The sequence below is a fragment of the Gorilla gorilla genome, chromosome 12 (assembly GCF_029281585.2).
Source record: "Gorilla gorilla gorilla isolate KB3781 chromosome 12, NHGRI_mGorGor1-v2.1_pri, whole genome shotgun sequence".
NCBI lineage: Eukaryota > Metazoa > Chordata > Mammalia > Primates > Hominidae > Gorilla > Gorilla gorilla.
Window position 1 is genome coordinate 22,531,614 of NC_073236.2, and position 11,008 is coordinate 22,542,621.

At 64.1% G+C, this 11,008-nt stretch overlaps 1 pseudogene; it reads left to right on the plus strand.

Moving 5' to 3' along the window:
* LOC134756752 (protein Dok-7-like) overlaps positions 1-11,008 on the plus strand; it is a 36,291-nt pseudogene extending 25,283 nt beyond the window's left edge.

Here is an 11,008-nt window from a genome sequence, read left to right on the forward strand (position 1 = left end):
AGTGAGAGGTCCCACTCTGCCTGGGCAGGAAGGGGAGGTTTCCTGCCACTCAGTCCCAGAGGACACATGGACGATGAATAGAGAGGGCGAGGCTGGTGCTCCCTGGATGCAGCCCTGAGGGGAGGGGCTAGGTGGGGCCGAGGGTCCACAGACCACCATGTTCCGAGCCTTGGGCACAGTATGAGTCTCCATCCGAGACCCCAGGGAACGGTGGGGCCACTGCAAGGTGGGCGGGCATTTCCCCAGGCGGAGGGGAGCCTGTGAGAAATGGGCACCGTGAATGAGGGGCAGGCAGCCCCTCTTGCAGTGAGGCCGGCCCTGGGGATGGGGGAGGGGCTGGTCATTTTTTGGAACAGAAAATTGAAAAACTCAGTGGTGAGGAAGATGAGGAAGAGGGGTCTGGCCAGCGTGGGGTCCTGGTGAGTGGGCAGGTGGCAGGGCCATCCACGGGCACAGGGACCCAGCTGGGCAGATGGTGGCCTGGATAGGGGTGGTGTGGGTGTCTGCGTTTGAGGCCCAGCCTCTGGGATGAGGCATCGGGAGGAGTGGGGACTCCCAGGGGACTGCCACTCCACAGAGGGGGATAACCACTGAGTCAGGCTGGGCCTGGTGCCTGTGGGCGAGGGTGGGCGGTGGTGGCCACCTCCTCCACCGAGTCTTCTCTCTGCTGCAGACCCAAGTCCCCCGGGACCCTCGACTGTGGAGGAGCGTGTGGCCCAGGAAGCCCTGGAAACCCTACAGCTGGAGAAGCGGCTGAGCCTCCTCTTACATGCGGGCAGGCCCGGCAGTGGAGGTAGGGCCAGGGGCTGACCTGGGCTGTGGGACCTCGGCTAAGCCTCCAGCGGGAGAGCTCAGGAGGCATCCATGCATGTGTGGGGGCTGCAGGCTCCCTCTGCTCATTCATTCTTCCCCCAACTCCCCCCCCCCCACCCCGCCCCGCCCGCTACTCATTCATCCTTCCCCCACCACCCCGCTCATTCCTTCCTTCTCCTTCTGCTCATTCATTCCTTCCTTCCTCTTCATTCATTCCTTCATTTCCCCCCACTCATTCATTCCTTCCTTCTCCCCCCTGCTCATTCATTCATTCCTTCTCCCCCTACTCATTCATTTCTTCATTTCCCTCCTGCTCATTCATTCCTTCCTTCCTCCTGTTCATTCATTCCCTCACCCCCTGCTCATTCATTCCTTCCTTCCCCCCTCATTCATTCCTTCTCCCCCCCGCTCATTCATTCCTTCTCCTTCTTCTCCCCCTGCTCGTTCTTCATTTCCCTCCTGCTCATTCATTCCTCCCTTCCCCCCACTCCTTCCTTCCCCCGCTGCTCATTCATTCCTTCCTCCCCCGCCTGCTCATTCATTCCTTCCTCCACCCCCCCCGCTCATTCCTTCCTCTGCCCCCCCACTCATTCATTCCTGCCTTCCTCCCATTCATTCCTTCCTTCTTCTTCCTGCTCATTCATCCTTCCTTCTCCCCCTGCTCATTCATTCCTTCCTTCCCCCCCATTCCTTCCTTCCTTTTCCCCTGGCTCATTCCTTCCTTCCCCCCACTCCTGCTCATTAATTCCTTCCCTCTCCCCCTGCTCGTTCATTTCTCCCTTCCCCCCATTCCTTCCTTCCTTCCCCACCCCCCTGCTCATTCATTCCTTCCTCCCGCCCATTCATTCCTCCATTTCCCCCCTCATTCCTTCCTTCTCTCCCCTGCTCATTCATTCCTTCCTTCTTCCCCTGCTCCTTCATTTCCCTCCTGCTTATTCCTTCCTTCCTTCTCTGTCTGTTCATTCATTTCTTCCTTCTCCCACCCATTCATTCATTCCTTCCTTCACTTACGGTTCCTAAACTCTGGTCTGAGGTGCTGATGGGAAGGGTGGTTCTGCCCTGAGAGCCTTTGAATCCTTTCCTCCCTACCAGCTTGTGGCCGGGGGAGACCAAGGCCCTGCGTGTTGGTTTTACCTTCTGTGCCCAGATAAAAGGCTCTAAGGCAGGTGAGCTGGCTGCCTGGCTGCCCAGGAGCAGAGGCACCTCCTCAGCTGCCAGTGGCTCTGGCTCTGTTGCCATTGTGGGGAGAGGAGGTGGTGGAAGGGGCTGGCAGAGCAGGAGGGGCCGCTGTGCTCCCAGAAGGGTGGCTGCATGGGTGACCTGTGTTCCCAGGGCCAAGTGCAGGAGCCATGCTGCTCCGGCCAGTGCCCTCTGATCACTGCTTGTCCCCCAGAGGGCACCGAGCAGACAGTGGTCGTCTCCCCTCCTGCCCTGCCCCAGGAGGAGGGGACTCAGGTTTGCAATGAGCTTTTGCCTTCCTGGGGGTGACTCACAACTGCTTTCCACTTGGGAGCCCTGGAAGGCAGAGCAGGCAGCTTAGAGACGCAGCAGAGATGAAAGTGGCTTTCCCAAGAGCATGGGAGGGGCCCGGCCTGGCAGGCAGGAGGCAGCCTGAGATCTGCATTGGGTGTGCTTCTCATCCCCCGCGGGGAGGGAGACCGGGAGTGAGGCAAGGATGCCAGCATGGTGAGGGCAGGGGGCGAGTCGAGGTGTGTGGGCACAGCTGGTGCCTCGTGTCCAGGCTGGCAGGGCCTGGGAAGTTCTCGGGGAAGGGATGTCCAGACCAGCCTTGGGGCTGTGACGGTGTGGAGGGTGAGCTGCCCCAGGTGGCCCTGGAAGGTAGTTGGGATGGCTGGGTATGGAGCATGGGTCTGTTAGGCAGGGAGGGTGGGGAGCTCCAGGGGAGGAGGCTGGGACCAAGGTAGTGGCAGGGGTGCTGAGAGGGAGGGGCGCAGGCCCTAGGAGAGCAGGTGGCAGAAGGACAGGAACGGACAAAGAACACGAGTGGATGAAGGGCAGAGGGGTTGTTGTTGGTGAAGCCAGGTTTCTGCTGTAGGCCCTGGGGCTTGGGGGCTGGAAGGGGTGGGGCGAGACCAGAGAGTGCTGGCCCGTGGGGGTCCACCAGGCATCAGCCACCTCCTGCCCAGACCCCTGTACCCCCACAACTGCCTTGGCTTCCTGCTCTGTCTCAGGGGATGACCGCAGCCTGTCCAGCTCATCCTCGTAGGCCAGTCACTTGGATGTCAGCGCCAGCAGCCGGCTCACCGCATGGCCAGAGCAATCCTCGTTGTCGGCCAGCACGTCGCAGGAGGGGCCTAGACCAACAGCTGCCCAGGCCCCTGGGGAAGCCATGGTGGGTGCCTCAAGGCCACCCCCCAAGCCGCTGCGTCTGTGGCAGCTGCAGGAGGTCGGCCGCCAGAGCTCCTCGGACAGCATCATCGCCACTGGCAGCCACTCCTCTTACTCCGGCAGCCTCTCGTCCTACGCGGGCAGCAGCCTGGACGTGTGGCGGGCCACGGACGAACTGGGCTCACTGCTCAGCCTGCCAGCAGCGGGGGCCCCCGAGCCCAGCCTGTGCACCTGCCTGCCTGGGACAGTCGAGTACCAGGTGCCCACCTCCCTGCGGCCCCACTATGACACACCATGCAGCCTTCGCCTGGCTCCCAGAGACCACAGCCCCACCTCGCAGGGCAGCCCTGGCAACAGTGTGGCCGGGGACTCAGGCAGCCAGACGTCCGCTGGGTGGCCCTCTGGCTGGCTGGGCACGAGACGGCGGGGCCTGGTGATGGAGGCCCCCCAGGGCAGCGAGGCCACACTGCCTGGCCCTGCCCCCGGCGAGCCCTGGGAAGCAGGCAGCCCCCATGCGGGGCCATCTCCGGCTTTCTTTTTGGCATGTCCAGTCTGTGGAGGACTCAAGGTAAACCCCCCTCCTTGAGAGCCGCAGATCCGGCCCCGCGGCTGCAAAGGGGCTGAATTTGCCCCCAGATGGGAGAGGAGGTGGCGCCAGCCTCCTTGCAGACGGGTGCTCTGCGTTCTGTGGGAGGGACCAGGGGTCTCCCGGAGAGGGGAGATGGAGGGCGCGCCCAGTGGCTGCCAGTGGAGGAAGGGGCTGACTTGGGGAGGTGAGTTCTGGAAGGCAGGGGCTCTGGGTCTGGCAGGTCGGGGGCACCAGAGCCCCAAGGCCCAGCTGCTTCACTCTGTGTCCCCCACCCCTGAGGATCAGGTGAGTGCTGCACCTCTGCTGGCTCATGCCTTGCACTGGGGTGCCAAGGGCTGGAGGCCCTGCTGCTGGCCTTGTCCTCCTTGGGCCTCACGCCCCCTTCGTGGGTGGCCGGTTCTCCCCATCACCTCTCTGGGGCAGTCACACCACCTGTTAAGCACCAACCTACCACAGAGGCTCCGGCCACCTGGGATCCACCAGCCCAGCCCCCCTGGGCTCCGTGTGCGCTGGGCCTCATCCACATCTATGGGAGGAAACTGAAGCTCAGGAGGCTGCATGGCTTGCGGGGTTCTGGGCCCCACTGTTCCCCAGTGAATCCCTCGTGGGAAGGTTCCGGGAGCAGGTGGTGTCCTCAGAACAGCCTCGCCTGCTGACCCCACTCAGAGAGGCCCCGTGCCTCGGGCCCCTGGTGGGAGCTCCGCTGGCTCCCGTCTGAACCTCCTCGCAGGGCCGAAGGCTGGTTTGGCCTGTGTTTCCCCTGGCCCAGGCCTCAGCCCCTGCTTGGTGCTCAGCAGCTGGGCTCACCTGCGTCAGAGGTGGGGCTGTGTTGGGCCCATTGTCCCCCGCCCTGGGTGGCTTCCTCTTGCACAGCCTGGAGCCTGCCCTGACCACAGCCCAGCAGCTCCCTGTGAACACCTCTCTTTGTCCCTTCACTGTCGCCCGCTTCTAAACCCAGACACTGTAATACATTCTTAGACTGGAAATAAAATGTTCTTTTCTTACCACCTTGTCCTAGTCCGTCGCCCGCCCTCCACGTGGGGCCTCTGCCTGGATGCAAAGTCCCCGGGCCCGGCCTCCTTGGCCTTTATCTCAGAGAGTGCGAGAGGCCTCGTCCGTCTTGTGAGCCTTGGGCCTGAATGCTGTGGTGTGCGGAGAGGCAGCTCCGGGCAGCCCTCGGGCTGGGATGTGCATGTGTGGTGTGTGCATGTGTGGTGTGTGCATGTGTGGCACATCCCTGGGTGTGTCCTGGAGACCACAGTGGGGTCTGCAGTAGTCCCTCAGGCTCAGGCACGGGGCTCCTCAGGTCCCGGTGAGGGCGGACCTCAGGAGGAGGCTGGCTCTGAGCCCAGGGCACCTGCCCTGCCTGTCTCCCCAACATGGGGCCGAGTTCCAGGCTTGTCTCAGTCGTCACCCCTGCACATCTGTGTGGGTGCCTGCCTGCCCCCTTGCCTGCCACCCTGTCGGGGACTGACTGAGCGGGGAGTTCTGGAGGGCTTCTGCAGCAGTGCCTGGTGAGCAAGCGTGGGCTTTGGGGACTGAGTTTGGGCCACATCCACTACCTGCTGGCTGGGTGACCCTAGCAAGCCCCGCCCCTCTCAGCCTCAGTTTCCTCTTGCAAACGGGATGACAGACCCCACCTCACTGGGCTGCACTGAGGGTCTGATGAGGTCACTCTTCAGGCGCTCAATAGCTGCCCGTCACCATTACCCCTGCTGCTGTCACCTCCGGAGGTGGCCATGCCAGTCTTGTTGCAGGACAAGTGAGGCTGTGACTCCTTTGCTGGGGAGCCAGGCCCTTCCCGCCAGAGTCTTCTTCATCCACGCTCAGCCCTCTGTGTTCCCACGGGTCACCTGCCCAAGGCTAGTGGGGGCAAGGTCCCTCTGATGAGAGCAGACTGAGGCACCCCACAGCGGTGGCCTGGAGTCATGGGGCCTCTTGCCTGGTGGGGGCTGGGCCCCTGGACAGCCTTTCCCTGTGGGGATGCGGCCGGGCCATCTGCTTGTCGTCACTATGCTCGTGAGTGGGCCTCGCTCCGGGCGTCTGAAGGTTCCGGCCACCGCCTGCTACGGCAGCCCAGGGTCTCCAGCCTCAGTACCCAGTTCCCAGGTGGGTGGCCAACAGGCTGGGGGCTTCTCCTCAGGCCAGGGACAACCAGATGGGGCAGACACTGGTTCTATTTTCTTGACGCCCCTGGAGCACCTGGGCCTGGACAGGCAGGGGACAGGGTGGACCTTCGCTGGTTCGGGCTCTGCACCATCCACACCTGCCCGCCTGGCCCCCCCAGGAGCAGCTGGGGAGGGCCCCCCTCAGGAGCCTGTGTATGTGATGAGCTCAGGGGGTGTCGGCCTGTTGCCGAAGGTTCTCAAAGTCTAGACCAGCTCAGTTTGCTCAGGGGGCCTCGTGTGAGGGTCCCAGCCCTGTGACTGTCTGCCCTTGAGTCTGGCCTGCACCAGTGCTAGGTGCTGAGCCCCCATTTCCGGCCTCCCAGCCCCCACCCACGAGGCCCCTCAGAACAGGAGGGTGCTGCGCCTTCTTTCTAGCTGCCGGAGCCCATGTGGGACATTGTCTTGGGCTGGCCCCGCTTCTGCTCATCCGGGCTGGAGGCGGGCAGGAAGCCTCTGCTCAGCCGTGGGCCGCTGTCCCTCCTGCAAGCACCCTTCAGACCCCATCGGAGGCTCCTCCAGGGACTTGGGGCACCCCGTTAGGCACGGCCCACTTCAGAGGCCCAGGAGAAGGTCGCCTGCAGTGTCAGGGAACTTTGCTCATCTCACCTCAGTGGGGCATTTTCCAGGGGCACCCCCCTGCGAAGCCTTCCCCGCCAGCTGCTGAGAGCAGGGCCCACACCCTCAAGGACGGGAAAGGAAATCACAGGCGCCCTCGGAGCAGCCGCTCAGCTCTGAGGTCGGAGCCCAGACACTACCTTGCATGGGCATGGTCCTCCTCCAGTAAAGCTCTAATAGCAAAATAGTGGGGCTGGACTGGGCCTCGGGGCTCGGAACCGCCCCCTCCCCAGATGCTGAGGCCTCCAGCTCCCCCATGGGTGGTTATGGGGGCTACCACCAGGCTGGGTGGTCAAGGCAGTGGGTGGCCCGGAGATCTGGGGGCTGTGGGGCAAAGGGCCCTGGAGAGAAGGCATCAGGTATTGCGGGCTGGACTCCCTGCAGGTGGCCCGGGTCCCCCAGCCTGTGTCACTCTTGGGGGGTAGTGTCCTTGTTCTCGGGGCCCCCCCGGGCACAGGATGAGGGGAAGACTGAAGGATGCACTGACCCAGGTTCTCTTTGGTCTAGGGAGCGGCAGCCTCAGCCCCGGGACCTGCGACAGCATATTCAGGTAGGCACCTGGAGCCGGTCCCCCAGAGCTCGGGGACAGGGAGGCGGGAGTCTGGGTGGGTGCAGATGGCAGCCAGAGTTTGGCTAGGTGGGGAGGGTGGGGGGCCCACTGCCAGCAGGGAATGTGGGCAATGTGGTGAAAGTGGTTGTTGGCTGACAGTGGATATTGGGTGACAGGTGACAGTGGTTGCTGGGTGGCAGTGGGTGTTGGGTGGCAGTGGGGGTGAGTCCCAGCCCAGGTGTGGACAGCAGGGCAGTGGGTAGAGGGCAGGCTGCTGGAGGATGGACTGAAGGTTGGGAGACACAGACTGGGGTTTGTGGGTCCCCAAGCCCTGAGTGTGGACCTGTTCCTGGGAGGGGGCATGGCAGGAAGGCAGTCAGGGTTGGGGTCGAGGAGCCCCAGCTCAGGGAGGAGGGGCTGTGTCCTCAGACAGCGGAGGGGGCCTGTGGAGGCTGGGCTGCTGGTAAGCGACTCGGCGAGGGGCAGGGCATTGGTGCCCTGGCAGGTGCAGTTTTGGGGCCAGGTTGGTAGGGAGGGCCAGGCAGGGAGGCAATGGGAAGGTACGGATCCCCAGGGTCTCCCTAGAGAAGCCTGGCAGTCACTGGGGCCAGAGCCCTGCTGAAGGTTGGGCAGGGCTGAGAGAGGCTGGAGGTGAGGGCAGCTGGCATGGGGTAGATGGGTGGCATCGGGCCAGTTCTGTGCCTGTTTCCTTGTGGAGTAGGAGCCACTGCGGGCTGAACCCTGGATTCCTCAATCCCTTCTTCCCAGGCAGGTGGCACCTACAGGGGGGCGGGGTCCAGGCAGGCCTGGAGGGGACACCCAGGGTTGGGGGAGGGGCCCAGGCAGGCCTGGAGAAGACAGTCAGGGATGGGGGCGGGGCCACAGGCAGGCAGGGGCAGCTTGGGAAAGCCCCCACCAGTCGGCCTGGGCCCTGGGCTGGACACCGATCCCTGCAGTCCAGCGTGCTGAGGCGGCCACCAGACCAGAGGTGGTGGGGCCAGCCCTGCCCCAAGGGTCCTCCTGGGCAGCCTGCTGTTGCCTCCCCGAGGCCACCCATACCCTTCAGATGTCTTTTACCCAGACAGGGGTGCCCTGGGACACAGGTGTGGGGATCAAGGGGACAGGCCCAGTATCTGCTGGAGGATGTGAATCTTTTCCACAGAGGCAGGGGACTCAGGAGGGGCGCCTGGGGTCTGTCATGGGACAGAGGTGAGCCAGGCCCAAGTGGTAGTGTCGGGCCGCCAGCCCAGGGTGGGGTCTGGGAGGAGGGTGCAGAAGGGCCAGCCGATTCCCGGTTGCTGCTTCACTGAAAGAGTATCCGAGGTACTGGAAGTGATGCTCACAGAAGCCGAAGCAAAATCCAAGTCCCAAGGAGGGGACGGGAGGAGGAGCACTGAGGGCTCTGGAGCCAGTGGCCTTGGGGGAGATGCAGATATGGACACACTGCTGGCCCAGCGCTGCTTACAGCCCCCGTGTGACTCCGGGTGGTGTTGGGAACATTCGTCCCCTTTCCCTGCAGTCAGGCCTCATGCTCCTTCCTGCTTCCACCCTCACCCCTCACCGCCCACCCTTGGGAGCAAACTTGGAAGAACGGATGCAATCCTAAAACAAGGTACCAGGCTGCAGGGGGGTGTCCAGCCCCACCGTGGGCAAGCCCCGGCCCTGCCCCTTGGGTTCAAGGCCCCCTTTCCAGACGCCAGGCCCCGGCGCTCCCTCAGCTCTCCCCAGGCCCTCACCCCACCTGCCTCTCCCACCACCCCCTCTTGGCCTCAGCCCCTCAGCCATGCCCCCTCCTCTAGGCAGCTGGCCCAGGTGCCTGCCTGGGCACCAGAACTTGGCCGCTATGTTCTGTGGCTCATCTCAATGAAGGGGTCCTGGCATTCCGAGGGGACCAGCCCTCTAGGACCACACATTTGCAGGAGGGGGGTCTCCCCAGGGCCTCAGGGCCAGGCAGGGTTGGGGCAGAATTGTGTTGGTTGCTTTAGTTCATGGAATCAGGTGAGCGAACCCTCGTCGACCTGGGCTCCGTCTCGCTCTGTCCCGGCTGCTGCCTGCAGAATCAGCGAGTCAGGTCTCTCTGGCCTCAGTTTCCCCACTGGGAGCAAGCAAGTGAAAGTTCCTCACCCCTAGCCCTGCTGCAGGGAGTGACGGGGACAAGGGTGAGAGAAGCCAGGCAGAGTGGATGTCTGCAGCAGGTGCCGGGCAGCGGGTGGCCACAGGAGAACCTGATCTGCTGAGGATGCATCCCTGGGGCAGGGAGGCCCAGCCTCGAGTCAGGCCCCTCCCCCGGACAGGCAGGTGTTTCAGGGAGGCCGACCTGCAGGGCTGTCACCCCCTGGATCCCAGCCCCCACCTGAATTCTGAGGGCTCGGAGTGTGCTGGGGGTGGGGAGGTCACCGTGGGTGGGGCTTGGCTGTGTCTCCCAGCCACTGGCTCAGGGAATGGGGCGGACTTGCTGTCACCTCCCCTGCCTCACGTGGCTGTGCATTCCCTCACGAGGTCCTGATGACAAGAATGGGAGGAGGCACTGGAGAACGGGGTCCTTCCTGTAGGACCTGGGTGCCCACGGTGTGGAGCCCTCAGGCCTGCAGAGGAGGGGCCAGTGTGCGTCCAACCGCCTAAGGTGGGAGCCTGCCTCAAGTCCCACCCAGCCGGGCCTGTGGGGTACCCTCCTATCCTGCTCCTGCTCTGCCCTCCCCAGCACCAATGGGGTTTGCAGACAGAACCATCAGCTATTAGAAAGGGGGTAGGGGGAAGGGAGTAGCTCCTATGAGGGGAGAGAGGGTGTGGGGCACCTGGGTGTCCTGGAGGGGACGCAGAGGGAGTGTGGGCCTGTGTGCAGGAGAGGAGGGGGTCCCTGGAGCCTGCAGCAGGTGGGGGTGACCCAGGAGGACAGTGAGGGGGAGGAGCTGGGGGCCAGGACAAAGCAGGGCTGTGCTGGCCCGGGAGGGTTAGGGAGAGAAGGTGCTAGGACAGCCAAGGAGGGGCGGTTGGTGGAGAGAGTTGGGAAGGTGCAGGGCGAGGGGCGCAGGGACAGAAGAATGGGCCTTGGGGGGCCCATGGGGGGGTCGGCAATTCCTGCAGGGGAGGCGGCACAGTGGAGGGGACAGCGCTTCCTCCTGCTCTGTGGGTACTTGGACCAGGAGTGGACAGTGTGGGGGGGCCTCAGGATGGGGCAGCGCTGGGCCAAAGATGGACGGTCAGGAAAATGGAGCGGGAACCTCCAAGGTGCAGGAGAGGCGGAGCGGGGAGGAGGGGCTAGGCAGGGTGGGCAGCTCTTTACTGCACAATCTTTGGGATCTGTGCCCCTCTCGGTCCCTACCGGGGCTTCACAGCCGCTCCCCCCACAGGATCCCCAGGACCCGTGGCTGTGAACAGCCCAGGGCCAGAGAGGCCGCGTGGCGAGTCGCCCACTTACGTGAACATCCCCATCAGCCCGTCCTCCAGAAAGCAGGTGCACTACATGGGCCTGGAGCTCCAGGAGGCCAGCGAGGGTGTCCGAGGTGGGTCCCCGCCCTGCGTGGAAGCCCTGACAGTGGGGGGCTGGGACCACAGCCTCAGGGCCCTGAGCCCCCAGCCCCACCCAGCAGCCCTTGGCCAGGGAGCTTTTCCTGCAGCCTCCCCCCCGGAGGCAAACGTCCCCAACTCCATCCCTGGCCAGGCCACATCCCCTGAGGGTGTCCCCACTCAGATGCTTCTGAGGGCCTGGCTGGGGGACTGGTGTGGAGGGCAGGGTCACAGGGCTGGGTGGCTCGGGGGCGCAGGCTGCCGCTCACTGCAGAATTCTTTCAGGGGCTGGCGCCTCCCTCTACGCCCAGATCGACATCACGGCCACCGAGACGGCGCAGAGTGGGGACGCGGCACACACAGGCCCGGGAGGAGCAGCTGTCGGAGCTGGAGCAGAGGAAGGCAGCCCCGCAGTGA